This window comes from Schistocerca piceifrons, chromosome 5 (genome assembly GCF_021461385.2).
Source record: "Schistocerca piceifrons isolate TAMUIC-IGC-003096 chromosome 5, iqSchPice1.1, whole genome shotgun sequence".
In the NCBI taxonomy this organism is placed as follows: domain Eukaryota; kingdom Metazoa; phylum Arthropoda; class Insecta; order Orthoptera; family Acrididae; genus Schistocerca; species Schistocerca piceifrons.
In genome coordinates this window covers 259,220,598-259,239,238 of record NC_060142.1, presented here as the reverse complement: position 1 = coordinate 259,239,238, position 18,641 = coordinate 259,220,598, and positions in this window count along the sequence as shown.

Genomic DNA, 18,641 nt, shown 5'->3' with positions numbered 1-18,641 from the left:
ACTTCATTCTGCACCCTCCCCTCCCCCCCCCCCCTCAAAAAAAACCTTCTGATGATTTTGATGTGGCCCACCGTGAATTCCTCTCTTGCGTTAACCTCTTCAACTCAGAGTACCACCTGCACCCAACGTCCTCGGATATTTGTTGGACATACCCCAGTGTCGGTTTCTCCTACAGTTGTTATCCTCTACAGCACCGTCTAGTACCATGGGAGTTATTCCCTGATAGTTAAATTACATCCTCTCATTATATCCTCTCTTCTAGTCAGTGTTTCCGCATGAGCCTCTCCGTGACTCCTCACTTCATATTTCATCAGTCCGCCTAAATTTGAACATCCTTCTGTAGCATCACATTTCAAACGCTTCGATTGTCTTCTTTTCCATTTCTTTCACAACTCTGTACAAAGCTGTGTTCCATACGTACATCTCAAAAATTGCTTCCCAAGTTGAGACCTAGTTCTGAAATTAATTGACTTCTTTTGGAAAGCAATGTCCTCTTCGCCTGTGTTCCTCCGTTTCTTATGACGCTCTTGCACCGTCCGTTTTGAGTTATTTTGCTTCAAAGGTAGCAGAATTCCTCCACTTAGCCTACCTCGTTGTCCCGAATTTCTATTACGCCTCATTACTTTCCTCTGTCTCCGTATTACTCTCAGTTCATAATGTATGTTCATTAGCTCATCATGCATTCTGCAAGGGCACTGATAATCGTGCCATTCAGTGACTTGATACCAATATCATCATCATCACTACTATTTTTTCTGCAAATCCCATCCTTACCATCGGGCAGTATGCCGCTACACAAGAATACAGCTACCGCTGGTGTGCAGAAGCTCCCTCCCGATACCAGGGAAGAGTAGCTCTCGACCCTGGCGGCGGCATAATTCTGTGGCTCAACCCCTCCCCTCCTCAGCTCAGCCAATCCAGCCCTTTGCCCAGCAGAAGCCCCTCGCGACGGCGAGGTTCGCTAAGGCGGCGGAGCGAGATCATTTTTCGCCTTTTTATATAGAATGTAAATTCGCCATACGTCTTAATAATGCGTGTGGGTGTAATCTGGGTTGCCGCGATGACGGGCCATTAGGGCGTGCGCCCCCGCTAATTCCTTCCTTCCCTCAGCGCCGCCCCTTTCCTCGCCGGCACACTTCCTTCCGCCTGTCGCGCGCGTCGTCACTGCCCCCCCCCCCCCCCCGCCTTTTCCTTCTCTTCTCTCCAGCCACCCTCCCCCCCCCCCCTTGCACCAGAGCGGAGAGCTTTATCACCGCCGCCGCAGCGCCGCCTTCATCCCCGGCCGCTCCCACGGAGGCAATCTCCCAGACCTCCCCCTGCCGCTGCCGCTGCCGCTGCCGCTGTCCCTGTCGCACATACATCCACCGCCCGGGCACCCCCTGAATCACATCGGCGCGCTCCACTGGCTCGCCGAGCAGCGCCACACCGCGAAACTCTTTTCTGGCTCCGGCGCAGAGAAAGGCCTGTATGTACAGACTGCCGCGCCCAGAGATTTACGTTGATTTGAGGCGGCGCTCCCGTTTCCGCCCGAGCTACCCGGGATAAAAGCTAAACGATTCGCGGTGATCAAATTTTTTACTGTCTCACAATATTTCTCTTTGCACGGCCCCTTACAACTGTGCTTATTGTGAGGCATTGTGTTATTTCTCCAGCCCCACATTACAGGCACTTATAAATCACATCCATTTTTCTGGCTTTCAGTTGTGGCGAGAGGTTTTTATCACAATAAGTGCAACTTCATTGCGGACTTCTGTAGCACTCATTCACCCTCTTTACAGAATAACAAGCAACTTGCATTACCCAGAATTTAACAGTAACACATTTATCCTCATATTGTAAAGGGTGTCCTAATAACCGCGCACAGTTTTTAAATAAAATCCGTCAATATGCAGTGCGGTATCGTGTGGAAAAGAATGTCGAAGAAATGTCCAACAAAACATGGTCGCCAACTGTCATTGTTTTTCCTAAATGTCTAATAAGATCATCCCATGTTACTGGATCGATTTCGTCAATGAATCGCTCAATTTAGTTGTTTTACCTACGAATTGTTCTCTGTTTGATAGCGCAGAAATGTACTTTACGTAACTCCACATGAAGCTGTCACTCCTTGGTAGAGCTTGGACTGTACAAAAACAACAGTTCGGTAGTTTTAGCACACTGCATAAAAGACGTAGTAAATCGCAATATTACCGGTAGATTGGTAACTATAGTAGGAAAAGAAACGTAAACTACAGTGTAAGAGAGAAACTAGCTGCCGACGATTTCTCTTTGTTTTTTTTGTTTGTTTGTTTGTTTGTTTTGCACGTAATTATAACCAGACATTATTCAGTGTAGTCCATTGTACATTTTATATCCTTACAGAATATGAATTTCATTTTGTAAGCAATAACAACTAATTGATCCGATAACTACTGCGCTTTTATGAAAGCAAGGCTTTGATGCGAGTATGGTTTAGATGTAAAAATACAAAACACGTATGTAACTATTGTTGTTATTTTGTACTCAATGTAATGTTCTTTTTCATGGTCAAAGGCAAGAGTTTCCCGTTACTATTGATAAATGTGAAAGCTGTTTATCAACAACAGAAACATGTTTCATATAGGTAGTAGTAGTAGTAGTAGTAGTAGTAGTAGTAGCTTTATTCATCCATAGATCTCTTTTTTCAAGGATATAGGACATGTCAAAGTATTTACAAATGTTGATCAATTTAAAATAAACTAATTCGTACACACACATATTTACAGACTTCTAGTTCGAGACAGTCATTAGATTTACTCCTGGTATACAATACTTCTTTTACAAATAACTTATTAAATAATGTAATGCCATATTGTTCACTCATACCTCACTATTAGTCACTGCACGCACTATACACACATTGTTTCATAACACTTCACTCACTACAAACACACACACACACACACACACACGTGATCTCTGGGCCATTTTCTGTACCGCAGCTTCTCATTTGCTATCCTGAAAAAGTGAGTCAGCATCCCTCCGTAATGAGTGAGATGTTGAGCTCAGAAAGAGGAAGAGGTGTTAGCATTGTGCTATGCATAGCTTGGGGGTAAGTATTTCTAGAAAGGAAAAAAAGAAGGAAAAAACATAAAGTGAAGGTGTTATATGGAATGTTGGATATTTTATAATCATTATTATTATTTTGTATCACATTTTTTTTATCAGACCCCTACTCTGTTTTAGCTAAGTAATCCTTCAATGTATAAAATGTATTGCATAACAGGTACTTCGTAACTGCCCTTCTAAATAAGTGTATTTTTGCAATTTCTTTAATCTCTTTGGGTAAATTATTGTACAGTTTTATTCCTTGGTAGAAAATGCTGTTTTGAGTTTTATGTTTATTTTTTCTTTGTAAATGTAACTTGAGTCTATCTCTTGTTGCATGGCCATGGACAGAGCTGTTTGTGCAGTAATTACCAACTTTATTTTTTATGTGTACAATTAACTGGTAAATGTATTCACATGGAGCAGTTAAAATCCCCAGTGTTCTGAACATATCTTTACAATGAGCTCGACTAGTATTTTTGGTTATTATTCTTAATCGCTCTTTTTTGGAGTTTGAAAATTGTGTTCATTTCTTGTGCATTTGTTCCCCAAAAAGAATTCCGTAGCTAATAATTGAGTGTACATATGAATAATATGTAACTAAAAGACATTGCATGTTACACACTGATGATAGGATTCTAAGGGCATAACATTCTGATGACATTATGTTTGCAAGTACCTTTGTGTGTTCACACCACTTCAACTGATAATCAATATTCATTCCTAGAAATTTAGCATTTGTTACAGTCTATGGATGTGCCATCTACATTTAATTTAACGTTTAACTTTTCCTCTTCAAACTGAAATTCATGGCATTAGTTTTCTTTATGTTCAATGTCCTTTTATTGCTTATTCACCAATCATAAAGTTCGACCAAGTATTGAAGCGATGTCTGACATGTGACTTTTCAGGCTTTCCCGATGGATGTATTGTAAATACACTTCTCGGGTTTTCCACCGGATCGTATTGTGTAAATCCCATAATATTTGATCAGTGCAACTGCTCGCTATCTTCGCGTGGTGGTAGTTGCTGCTGTCACTGCTCCAAGATGCGACTGATGATAATCGCGGGGCGGCGGCGAAATTTATCGGGCCAGGAGCAGGCAATACGCTTGCGCGGGAAGTCGCTCACAGGTGGAGCAAACTGTGCTGCCGGACGCTCCTGTGGTTAAGAGCTGAATTAAATTTCAGCAAAGGGTTGCGTCGAGTCATGAATCTGAAGGTCTTGTTTTCCCTGCTTTGATTTAATCGCAGCAAGCGCTGGATTCCAGGCGGCGCTTAATTGAAAACCCGCATCCCTGTTGACAAGATTGTCCGCTGTTCGGATATGTATGGCCTCCGTAACAACACAGTCCAGAAAGATGACGCTGGGGAATAAAATTTCAGTCTTTTCGTAAAACATATGATGCCTCGCGTCCAGACAATGCTCCGCTACCGCTAATTTGTTAGGTTGCCCCTGGCGTGTATGACGGTGTTCGACGCAACCTTCTTTCACGGTTCGGCATGTCTGTCCAATAAAAGACTTTCCAATGTAATATCTCACTGGCATGGCATGATATACACAACACGTTCCCTAAGGTCAAGGTCGTATTTCATTGAGCACAATAAATTCATCAATTTTCCTGATGGCCGAAAAACACGTTTGAGGTCGTGCCTTTTGGGATTATTTCCATTCTTGAAGACTTGCCGCCAAAATAGGGCAAGAAAGCCGTTGCAGTGGGTGCCTCCAAATATTCATTTACATCCCTGCTTTGATTTTGCTTAGAGCAGAATGCACGGCGTACCTGTCTATCGGAATAGCCGCTCTGTTGGAATACCGTTCTTACGTATTGTAGCTCACCAGGCAGACTGTTGGCATCTGAGATCATATGTGCTCTATACACCTAGGAGCGTAAGACACTACCGCTTTGTGCAGGAAGATGACTACTTGTGGCCTGCAAATACAGCTCTGTATGTGTCCGTTTGCGGTAGACACTATGTCTCAGTGTACCATTGGCTTGTCTTCTGATCAGTACATCCAGGAATGGTGAAGTGTCATCTTTTTCCACTTCCGTTGTGAACTGTATATTAGGATGGAGCGAGGTGAGACGCCAGAGAAACATGCGTAATGTCTCTGTTCTGTGAGACCACACCACAAATATATCGTCTATTACCGTCAGAAGCAGGAAAGTTTGAGACTTGCCGACTGCAGTGCTTTCTCCTCAAGTCTCGCATAAAACCGTTGGACATGATGGGAGATAGAGAACTTCCCATGGTGACACCTTCCACTTGTTCATAAATCGGTCATTGAATAAGAAATAAATTGAGGTAACCGCATGTTTAAACAATGCCACGGGATCTTTCTCAAACTCGCTGCTGATAAGCTCTAACGAGTCCTACAGCGGTACTTTGTAAATAAAGATACAACGTTAAAAGTAACCAAACGATCTGACGGTTGTAGCTTAAGTGTCTTCAGGCGTGATCTATAGAGTCCTTTAAATTACGGATATGGTGGTCACACTTGCCTATGAGACGTCGCAACAGTAGAGTAAGATGTTTGGTCAATGTTGCTCACTATTGGGTGAAGAGGAAACCCATCCATACGTATCTTCGGTAGACCGTTCATTCTAGGGGAACCTGCAGCCTGTTGGTGTAGGATCTTAATGGCCTTAGAAGGAACAGGGAAAACAAGAGCTTACAATTCATGACGACGCAACGCACTACGCCTGCCCCTGACCAGATAAATTTCGACGTTGTCTTGCGATTATCATCAGTCTCGTCTTGCAATAGTGACAGTAGCAGCTACCACCACCTCCGCCTGAAGATGTCGAGCACTTGCGTCGATGAAATATTGTGGGATCTACAAACGCGAGAAGTGTATTTGCAATGTTTCATATGTTTTTATTTTGCGGTTCTTTTATTATTTTATCTTTCTGTTGAGGAAACTGTGTTTTCTACCGTTATACGATAAATCTACATCGTTTTCTTCATTTTTACTGCAAAGTCCCTCAACGTCATTCAGATTCTAGGCGGTTTAAATCTACATCGTTTTCTTCATTTTTACTGCAAAGTCCCTCAATGTCATTCAGATTCTAGGCGGTTTATCACTTTTCATTTTTAGGGGAATCTAGTAAGACACTCACTGCACTCATAAAGAAAGGGAATGCTATGAACTAACGCCAAACAGGTCTGCAAAATACCTAACATATAGGTAACCCAGGTACAACCTTAACTGACCAAAGCTAGCAGAAAAGATACCGTAGTCTATGCTTACTGATGATAGTCTACAGTATTTTCACAATTCTAATCTGCAATATTTCTAGTTTTCATGGCGTCAGATAACACGACCCGGATATTTCTCCAGCAGTGCCCACACTTGGCACCCCCTAGTTTGAATTACTTGATGACTGGATCCACCGAAGACCCCTAAAGCCTCTTGTGTGCTCCACTGATGTGATTTTTGTGGCACAGCCGCCTGACTGATGACTGTGGAAGACAACTAGAAGAAGCCATTATGGAAGTCAATCTACAGGTATTGAATGCACTTCAGAATCGGCCAACCTACGAAGGGAGGGTCGGAGAAACGTCAAATATTGACATAACTTTAGCAGATACGCCAGCGGCGCGCCGTGTGAAAGGCTGGAAGATTCGAATAGAATGACATCGAGTGACCACAATGTCATACACTGTACCATCATTGAAATGGAAACTAAAACTGCCACAGAGAACGGGCACATAAGCTCCAAATGTAAGATCAAGGGCGCTAACAGAGAAAAAGTTAGAGGAATGTTTCAATGTCCAGGATGTTGATCGCTGGGTGATAGTGTTAAGGCTGACAGCGGCTGTATACAGAGAAATGGAAGCAGCGATACCTATCAGCTAAGGCCATTCTAAAGGAGTACCTTACATCTGGACCGGGACGCTTCAGAAATTAAGATGCGAAACTAGGATAGCCAGGAAACTATACCAGAGCAGCATGACCAGAACGAAAGCGTCAGAAAGTTGCATAGCTACAGGGTTGTTAAACAATGTCTTAAGGAAAAATTCAGGAAAACAAAACTGGAACGATGGAAACAAGTCGTGGAGGCTAGCTTAGGAACCTATCGCTGCGGTGTACCATATAAAACAGTCTGCGAGAAAATAGTGTCACCAACAGTCTTATCCACGCTCAGAAGGAATGATGAAACGGTAACAGAAAGTTGGGAACAGTCCCTGCTAGTGGAAACACTACTTCCTGACGATGGAGAAGAAGGCGATACGGATTACTGGCGTAGGTTACGGGAAATGTTATGGGAAGAATATGGAAACAGTAAACCTGTGTACCCCTTCGCACAAGAAGAAATTAGGCAAATAATTTCAAGACTGAAAAAGAAAAAAATCTCTAGGACCGGGCAGGATCCCTGCCGCAGTGATACAAGCCATTTTACCCATTGGATAGTTACTTGTGCGATCTGTAAAAGTAGTGTCCCTTGCAAGGAAGGGTCCTTGCACCGTGGAAGAACGCTGAAGTGGTAGTAATTAATCAAGGGCAAGATAAGAATCCAATTATACCCAAATCCTACAGACCATTTTCGCTTTTGAACTTTCCCGGCAGGAAATTTGAAAAACTAATATGCAAAAGCTTACAAGATCACAGACTACTACACGGGATGAGCCCTCACCAGTACGGATTTAGAAGAGGCAAGTCAATTGAATACGCAATTAATAAGGAAATCTCACTAGACACGATACTCATTCTACATACACGCTAGCGATATGCTTGATATTGTTGGCGCTTTCGATAACGTTTCTTTCTTTCGCCTTAGGGATATGGAGTTTCCAGAAGCGCTGTATAATTGCCTGAGGGATTATTTCCACTGGAGACGTCACTCTTCAACATGCCCAGGAAAGAAAATAACGAAGACAATAACAAAAGGCTGTCCACTGCGGTCGATGTGGGGTGCAGAGATTTTGGGCGTAGCTCTGGAACCTTTTGGGCTAGTACTGGTGCCCGTGCTACAGAAGTTACGTGACAGCGGTAACGTAAGCGGACTGGTGTCATTTTAAGACGATGTGCTGTTCGTTATAAGTGGTGACTCCAGAAGAATTATAGAAGACATATGTAATGACGCCCTCCACGAACTTGGTGTCGAAATGTTAAATTGTCACTAGCACCTCACAAAACAGCGTACCTCCTGCTAAAAGGGAACCTAATAAGAAACTCTAAAATATAATTAAATTACATATCGATTAGAAGAAGCGCAGTCACTTGATATCTAGTGGTATTTCTGGACGAATGTCGTAATTTAGCCCATCACGTAGAGGAGGCAGGCAGAAAAGGTACAGACGTAATGAATAAAACTACAACCATTGAGAACGTGCGCCGGCATTTGTGACCGAGCGGTTCTAGGCGCTTCAGTCTGGGACTGCGCGACCGCTACGGTCGCAGGTTCCAATCCTGCCTCGCGCATGGATGTGTGTGATGTCCTTAGGTTAGTTAGGTTTAAGTACTAAGTTCTAGGGGAATGATGACCTCAAATGTTAAGTCCCACAGTGCTCAGAGCCATTTGAACCATTTTGAGAATGGGCAATTTCGGCTTCCCTTGAAGACAGAGTATACCACCCATCTATACTAGCGTCAGTCATAGGATATGCTGCGAGCGTTTGGAGTCGTAGATTGCAGATAGTGAAGTCAACCTCAATAATGAGAAGTTTTCAACGACGAGGTGTTACTAAGATTAACGGGCGCCTACTGCAATTCCCCGAGTTCTCTTTGGCATATTTTTAGAAGTGTAAATACAGTGTTACCCATAATAACATTAAACTCCGTATCTAAATGTGATTTTATCTAAATTGTGTATAACATATGACGACAATTGATTTGTCAGAAAACAAACAAATATTAAAATTTAATATTTCAAACATGGCTGCGCTTCAGCTACTGTGCTTGCAATAGCTCCAATGCATTAGAAATAACAGGCAACCAGTTGAAAAATACAGGTTTATTAAAGGTTTAAACCTTCAATAAACTTATATTTTGCAGCTAGTTGGCTGTTATTTCTAATACACTGAGAAATAGTAAAATCATTAACTGCATATTTTCTTAGGTTAAGGAGGTTCTAAAGAGTTCTATTCCTTTAAATGTATCCAGAAGGAGCCACAGAAGTCTGTAAATATTATTCGATTAACGTGGGCTTACGTGTTGTTTGGACTGTCAACAATCAGCCTAGCGACTCACAGAGTTGTAGATTTCTGGCCTCTGTGAAACCGAAATTTGTTTTACGTAAAAATTTTATACGTACTACTTGCTTCCCGTTACCCACCCCCAACATCCAGCCTAACTCCACCCATAGACGCGTATTATGTAGAAAGTACTCCTTATAGGCAGTAACTGATCAGCCAAAAGGCTAAGACAACTTGCTAATAGCATTCACTGAGGCGACAATCAGCAGACTGGCCTCGATTCTAAGTGAAATAGATTCGACAAGTCCTTGAAAGTTTTGCAAAGGTATGTGACCTCTGTTATCTGTTCTGTTGTCATAAGCTGAAGAAGAGGATCTTATAGAGGACAGATCCAGACAATTAGACCCCCTGCCTAAAAAGTATCTGCAGCAGTTCAAAACTTCTGCACTAATACAGATTCTAATATACCAATAACACACACATAAAACATGTCATAAAGAAAAACAAGCTATTGGAAATAGTAACATCGCATATTTCAGAGATTTAACAAGCCTTCATCGAAATATGCAGTCAGTAAAAGATAAAATACAGCAATTTAAAGTTGGTCTCCTATCTCTGAACTGCACAATAGTTTGTATTACAAAGAAATTCAACATGTAGTTTTATTAGTGTATGAGAGGACACACTCCTACTGTAGCATTACTTCAAGGGGTGTGGGTCATGTCAAGGCATAACATTATTTCAGAAAGTTACGACACACACATTGAAATCTCAGAGATTGAATTAAAGGCTCTTGACATCACCAAGAAATTAATTATTTTGCGTGCATCGCGATCCGCCAGTAGTAGTGTGGACACTTTTTTCAATAAATTAACGGAAGTTCTAGATTAAGTTAACATAATTTTATGTGTAGACATAAACACATCAAACTATTAGCACCCCTATATACAGGATGTTACAAAAAGGTACGGCCAAACTTTCAGGAAACATTCCTCACACACAAAGAAAGAAAATATGTTATGAGGACATGTGTCCGGAAACGCTTACTTTCCATGTTAGAGCTCATTTTATTACTTCTCTTCAAATCACATTAATCATGGAATAGAAACACACAGCAACAGAACGTACCAGCGTGACTTCAAACACTTTGTTACAGGAAATGTTCAAAATGTCCTCAGTTAGCGAGGATACATGCATGCACCCTCCGTCGCATGGAATCCCTGATGCGCTGATGCAGCCCTGGAGAATGGCGTATTGTATCACAGCCGTCCACAATACGAGCACGAAGAGTCTCTACATTTGGTACCGGGGTTGCGTAGACAAGAGCTTTCAAATGCCCCCATAAATGAAAGTCAAGAGGGTTGAGGACAGGAGAGCGTGGAGGTCATGCAATTCGTTCGTGCTCCCTAAGACGCCGATCAGTTGCTTCGAACGTCTTCCTGTCGGGACAACTTCGTTCTGGAAATCTGTCTCGATACAAACGTATCGCGCCACGGCTATTGCCCCGTGCTAATCCATACATCAAATGGGCATCTGCCAACTCCGCATTTGTAAACATTGCACTGACTGTAAAACCACGTTCGTGATGAACACTAACCTGTTGATGCTACGTACTGATGTGCTTGATGCTAGTACTGTTGAACAATGAGTCGCATGTCAACACAAGCACCGAAATCAACATTACCTTCCTTCAACTGGGCCAACTGTCGGTGAATCGAGGAAGTACAGTACATACTGACGAAACTAAAATGAGCTCTAACGTGGATTTAAGCGTTTCCGGACACATGTCCACACAACATCTTTTCTTTATTTGTGTGTGAGGAATGTTTCCTGAAAGTTTGGCCGTACCTTTTTGTAACACCCTGTATATTTTTAAGTGTTTTGCGGGTTGCAGTTGGACAACAGTGCAGTAAGGGTTACTGCAGTGACTGTATCATTATTAACCGACCATGTGGCCTCAAATATGGGCAGGAAAAAATCTGATGTAACTGTAAAAGGTCACGGATTCTTAGACAGTTTTCGACAAATAATAGCAGCAAAATGCAATTGCCTATGGAAAAAAAACACTAAGTTACAGTCCTACAAAAAACATTTATCAGAAATAAAACACAAGTTTTTTTCGAGAGAACCAGTAAACTGGATCTCGAATGAAGTCTGCGGAGAAATCAATGTAATTGCGAAATTCTGCAAATTCTTGAAATTATCTAAATTTGACTTCGAAAAGACATTACCGAAAGTATCCATATCTGTTTTCTATGTCTCACAAAAACAAATGGATAATAGCAGGTATTAGGAGGCCCTTTCAAACATTTAAGTACCTGCGTCCCGTGAAAAAAAGTTTTAGTGAGACAGAGTTCTTAAATTTTTATCACAGGTAGAAAAATATTTATATGAAGGTACTAATTACCGCGAAAAGTCATTTAATGACGAAAAATGATAAATGCAGAGAATGAAAGTAAAGAAGTCTGGGACGTTATTAAACAGGACCGAGGAAGAGACAAACAAAAGCGTAAGAACATACTAATAAGGGAGGGATATAAGGAAATAAATGACTCACAGCACCTAGGAAACTACGTTAACGAGCGTTTTTCAAATATTGCAGAGAAATTATAACAAATATTCCTAAAAACATGTATAGCATCTGTAAATAGGTATACGCAAAGTAACATTATGTTTCTACCAACTAAACGGCTTGAATTCAGTAAACTGTACAAAACCTAAAAATAAAAGGTCTCTAGACTTGAATGAAGTACCAATGAGTGCCGCGAAACAATGCATACAGTGTATGCAAACATCCTTAGCAAACATAACAAATGAATCATTCATACCTGGGAAAATCCTAGAGTATTTCAAACATGTGAGAGTTGTACCTCTGCTAAAGAACGGTAATGCAGAAGACATAGGAAATCACCAGCACGTTTCCCTGGTGTCATCATTCTCAGACACAGGAGAATGAATTACGAAAGACAGATTAATGAATTACCTGAATTAGTAAAGCCCACTAAGTTCATGACATTTTGGGATCCTGTACTGTAGCTATAGAGGGTCAGCCATAATATTCACAAAAGTGGTGCCTGATGTTCTTTACAAAGATGACTGCGTCAAGGTCATATTTTTAAATCTTCCTAAGGCTGTTGATACTGTTCATCACATAATTCTATTAAAGAAACTGGAACTATTACGAGTAATAAATTATTAAGTAATGAATGACAGTTCTGATCATACCTAGCAATAGGGTACAAAGAGCAGGAATAACACCTACCTCAAATAAGTCTAAACTTTCCGTGAAACACGTATCAAAACCAAAATATGTTAATATGGAAGTTTCTCATGGAAGTACATTAGGATCAGTACTGTTCTTGATACATGTCGTAACCTTTCCAATAGTGCTAGTAATAGCAAAAAAATTCTCTTCGCCGATGGTAGTAATATTATACTCACTGAGAGCAAAGGAGAACTCCTTGCATAGAAAGTAATTGAAACCCATAAGGAAGTTTACGATTATGATACTACAGTACATGCATGTCCGAGTGAACAGGCACTACCACGACTACATCTTTCATGAAATACATTAAATATATTCACAGTTGCGAATATGGACAATCATAAGCTGCATGAGTGAATGACGACAGTGAAAATTTGTGTCCGACCGAGATTCGAACCTGGATTTGCCGCTTGTCGCGGACGATCGTCTTAACAATTTCGGCAATCCGATCACGCTTCACGTCCAGACCCAAACTTCCGTACGTCGTCGTCAATGTGTCTACAAGATGCATTCGCGCATATATTATGTATATTCCCGTATAGGGGAGATATTTTAATTGAAATTCGATTGTCCAAAACCGACGGTAAAACGCGATATTTATTGCAGGATTCTCTACTGAGGAAGGATGTTGCGCAGTTTATGAAGGACCGTTGATGTTTATAATGCCCTCTTTATTGAGGCTTGTTTACAATCGTAGTTAGAGTGCATGGTGAATATAAGTGCGTTTCCCCCTGTGCAGCGGCCTGAGCTGCTGACTGCAGGTCTCCACTGTTCCGGCTGCTGTTGGATCGTTGTACTCACGGTGACGTTGTGGTCTTCAGCTTTGTGGATGTCAGGCTGCGTCTTCCCTGAGGGTTCGGAGCTTGGTGGTCTTCTGTTGATACCCCGGTGAGGGCAGAGATCCTCTCATCGTGGTCTCAGGGCGGCAGCCAAGTGCAGGCTGCCCCTGACCTCTCGATGCTTAGCCGGCAGGCTGTGGTTCGTGTCCCAGCTGGGGGAGAATCGTCTCTCATCGGCACGGCACAGGCTCGATGTCACATTACTGTCCAACTGTCAAATGATGACAGGTTGGCTCGGTCTCGTTTAAACTTCTCTGTGCTGATGTCACGGTAACGTGAACGTTAGTGGGTCACGTCGAATGTTCCGGGCCAGGACCGATGACCTAGTTGTCGTCATCGGGCTTTAATACCGCCCTGAAGGTTCGCTCGTCGTCGGCGCGTGTAGTCTGTCAACACAGATGTGGCTGCGAAGCCGTTGACCACGTAGAGCTCTGTCCAGCACCTCACTCTGACGTGGCCTGATTCTGCTCTGGCACTGAATAGCTGGTTCTGTATCGCGTTTATACTCGTAACTTTACCCTCTACATTACATTACTGGTTTCTACCTTATCAAACGGTAAAGTGCAACATTGTAGAGCTAGGTAGACTTCGACTTGTTGAGTACGAAACATTCCTTGTCACATACGCATTGACCTCAATGAGGCTAAATCTACAATGCTGCATATCGATCTGAATACTACTACTTGATGTGGTTGAAACAGATCATGTAAAAATACGTGATTATGTAAAGAACCAAAAATTATAACTAATATAGCATATACAGGGTTCTTCACATGATTATACAGTCGCTTCCATATTGTTGACATTTCTCTTCGTAGTGGCACAAGCTCACATAACCCATTATATATCTACCACATACAACAGGTCATTTTTATTTTTGCACGAGTCAGAAATTCTTTTATAATTGCTGAGGAGGAGAGGGGAGGGGGGGTGGGGGGCGGTAATGAATGACAAACTTCACATTCTTCTATTTCTAAAATATCTCCAATGCAGTCTGGCACTGATTTTAAGAGCAGAAAGTAATCCGTACCTCGTAGTGGTCTTTTATCACGAGTGTTCTTTAGATATCATCGACAGTGACTTGTTCGGCGTATTTATTGCGATAGGTATTCATTGGGGAGTAAAACGTTGTTTATAGGCCTCAGTCCATCTTTCAGGAGGTGAGGATAAATATTTCTCCTTCACTCGCCAGGTGTTTTAATCAAACACATTTGCTGTCGTTTCTTCTCATTAATATGTCCTTGAACGCAAGTTGGCAGCTGCTACCAGTCTCCATGGCTGACGGTGAAATAATTAATATTCGATATGACCTCCAGGATTTTACCGCTTCTCTCAAATTTAATTACGCAGGATACATACTGTTGAGGAATCTTCTTTTTCTTTTATATTTAGGCGACACGCTTTTCGCTCGGTTGCGATTTTTAAAGGAATTTTCGTCACTGGGGCGTCTTCAGTCAGTAGCACAGTGACATTATCTGAAATTAAAATATTTTTCAGATAAAGAACTAGTAGAAATAATCTTTTTACAAGATACTGAGTTCTTTCTTTCCGTTACCGAAATAGATTTCAGTACTGTTACAACGTCTTTAATGGGCATTCCTGTTTATTCTGAAAATGAAAAACAATAAATCTGAATAATTACTTAATTTTTCTAGCCTTTTGATTAGAATTTATCTATTTACAAATAATTTGGTTCATGAGGAAACTACAATGCGTAATGTGGTGAACAGGGATCTTTTTTCATCTTAGCTTTCAGAATGTGCGGATCAGTACTAGAAACCATTTGTGTTTTTTATATATTTCGATGATTTTTCCATAGAACCTAGTGCCACTATATTATTGAGATATACACAGTGAAACATCGGTTAAGATTTTTCGCAGTCGTGTACAAATTTGAAAAATAGTTCATAAAGTAAGAAAATTCTATGTGTATGTTGTTTTCATTTAGAAACTGGGATGAGGCAGCTCTGTCTCCTGCAAGTTCTCCATCTGCTAGTAACTACTGTACATTACATCTATTTGAACTTGCTTACTTTATTCAAGCCTTTAAATGTGAAAATTTTGGGTTAGGCTTTATCATGACAGTTATTGACATTAAATAAAACAACCAAACAAAACATTCTGAATCCATCTTAAATGACAAAAATGACATTATTTACAATAGTATCATCTCTGTTTCCAGCAGCTGCCTAGGTTATTAAATTTTCAGTGTGTGCGCACGCACGCACACACACACACACACACACACACACACACACACACACACACACACACTTAATATTTACCATAAATATTTAGTTATGTTACCATAACATCCCCCAAATGTACAAGGGATTGACCTCATTTAGAAATATACCATCACATCAACAGATTTTAACCCCTGTCAGCTTGAAACTACACTCCTGGAAATTGAAATAAGAACACCGTGAATTCGTTGTCCCAGGAAGGGGAAACTTTATTGACACATTCCTGGGGTCAGATACATCACATGATCACACTGACAGAACCACAGGCACATAGACACAGACAACAGAGCATGCACAATGTCGGCACTAGTACAGTGTATATCCACCTTTCGCAGCAATGCAGGCTGCTATTCTCCCATGGAGACGATCGTAGAGATGATGGATGTAGTCCTGTGGAACGGCTTGCCATGCCATTTCCACCAGGCGCCTCAGTTGGACCAGCGTTCGTGCTGGACGTGCAGACCGCGTGAGACGACGCTTCATCCAGTCCCAAACATGCTCAATGGGGGACAGATCCGGAGATCTTGCTGGCCAGGGTAGTTGACTTACATCTTCTAGAGCACGTTGGGTGGCACGGGATACATGCGGACGTGCATTGTCCTGTTGGAACAGCAAGTTCCCTTGCCGGGCTAGGAATGGTAGAACGATGGGTTCGATGACGGTTTGGATGTACCGTGCACTATTCAGTGTCCCCTCGACGATCACCAGTGGTGTACGGAAAGTGTAGGAGATCGCTCCCCACACCATGATGCCGGGTGTTGGCCCTGTGTGCCTCGGTCGTATGCAGTCCTGATTGTGGCGCTCACCTACACGGCGCCAAACACGCATACGACCATCATTGGCACCAAGGCAGAAGCGACTCTCATCGCTGAAGACGACACGTCTCCATTCGTCCCTCCATTCACGCTTGTCGCGACACCACTGGAGGCGGGCTGCACGATGTTGGGGCGTGAGCGGAAGACGGCCTAACGGTGTGCGGGACCGTAGCCCAGCTTCATGGAGACGGTTGCGAATGGTCCTTGCCGATACCCCAGGAGCAACAGTGTCCCTAATTTGCTGGGAAGTGGCGGTGCGGTCCCCTACGGCACTGCGTAGGATCCTACGGTCTTGGCGTGCATCCGTGCGTCGCTGCGGTCCGGTCCCAGGTCGACGGGCACGTGCACCTTCCGCCGACCACTGGCGACAACATCGATGTACTGTGGAGACCTCACGCCCCACGTGTTGACCAATTCGGCGGTACGACCACCCGGCCTCCCGCATGCCCACTATACGCCCTCGCTCAAAGTCCGTCAACTGCACATACGGTTCACGTCCACGCTGTCGCGGCATGCTACCAGTGTTAAAGACTGCGATGGAGCTCCGTATGCCACGGCAAACTGGCTGACACTGACGGCGGCGGTGTACAAATGCTGCGCAGCTAGCGCCATTCGACGGCCAACACCGCGGTTCCTGGTGTGTCCGCTGTGCTGTGCGTGTGATCATTGCTTGTACAGCCCTCTCGCAGTGTCCGGAGCAAGTATGGTGGGTCTGACACACCGGTGTCAATGTGTTCTTTTTTCCATTTCCAGGAGTGTATATGTTCTACATCTACATCTACATTGATACTCCGCAAGCCACCCAACGGTGTGTGGCGGAGGGCACTTTACGTGCCACTGTCATTACCTCCCTTTCCTGTTCCAGTCGCGTATGGTTCGCGGGAAGAACGACTGTCTGAAAGCCTCCGTGCGCCCTCTAATCTCTCTAATTTTACATTCGTGATCTCCTCGGAAGGTATAAGTAGGGGGAAGCAATATATTCGATACCTCATCCAGAAACGCACCCTCTCGAAACCTGGCGAGCAAACTACACCGCGATGCAGAGCGCCTCTCTTGCAGAGTCTGCCACTTGAGTTTATTAAACATCTCCGTAACGCTATCACGGTTACCAAATAACCCTGTGACGAAACGCGCCGCTCTTCTTTGGATCTTCTCTATCTCCTCCGTCAGACCGATCTGGTACGGATCCCACACTGATGAGCAATACTCAAGTATAGGTCGAACGAGTGTTTTGTAAGCCACCTCCTTTGTTGATGGACTACATTTTCTAAGCACTCTCCCAATGAATCTCAACCTGGTACCCGCCTTACCAACAATTAATTTTATATGATCATTCCACTTCAAATCGTTCCGCACGCATACTCCCAGATATTTTACAGAAGTAACTGCTACCAGTGTTTGTTCCGCTATCATATAATCATACAATAAAGGATCCTTCTTTCTATGTATTCGCAATACATTACATTTATCTATGTTAAGGGTCAGTTGCCACTCCCTGCACCAAGTGCCTATCCGCTGCAGATCTTCCTGCATTTCGCTACAATTTTCTAATGCTGCAACTTCTCTGTATACTACAGCATCATCCGCGAAAAGCCGCATGGAACTTCCGACACTATCTACTAAGTCATTTATATATATTGTGAAAAGCAATGGTCCCATAACACTCCCCTGTGGCACGCCAGAGGTTACTTTAACGTCTGTAGACGTCTCTCCATTGATAACAACATGCTGTGTTCTGTTTGCTAAAAACTCTTCAATCCAGCCACACAGCTGGTCTGATATTCCGTAGGCTCTTACTTTGTTTATCAGGCGACAGTGCGGAACTGTATCGAACGCCTTCCGGAAGTCAAGAAAAATAGCATCTACCTGGGAGCCTGTATCTAATATTTTCTGGGTCTCATGAACAAATAAGGCGAGTTGGGTCTCACACGATCACTGTTTCCGGAATCCATGTTGATTCCTACATAGTAGATTCTGGGTTTCCAGAAATGACATGATACGCGAGCAAAAAACATGTTCTAAAATTCTACAAGAGATCGACGTAAGAGATATAGGTCTATAGTTTTGCGCATCTGCTCGACGACCCTTCTTGAAGACTGGGACTATCTGTGCTCTTTTCCAATCATTTGGAACCCTCCGTTCCTCTAGAGACTTGCGGTACACGGCTGTTAGAAGGGGGGCAAGTTCTTTCGCGTACTCTGTGTAGAATCGAATTGGTATCCCGTCAGGTCCAGTGGACTTTCCTCTATTGAGTGATTCCAGTTGCTTTT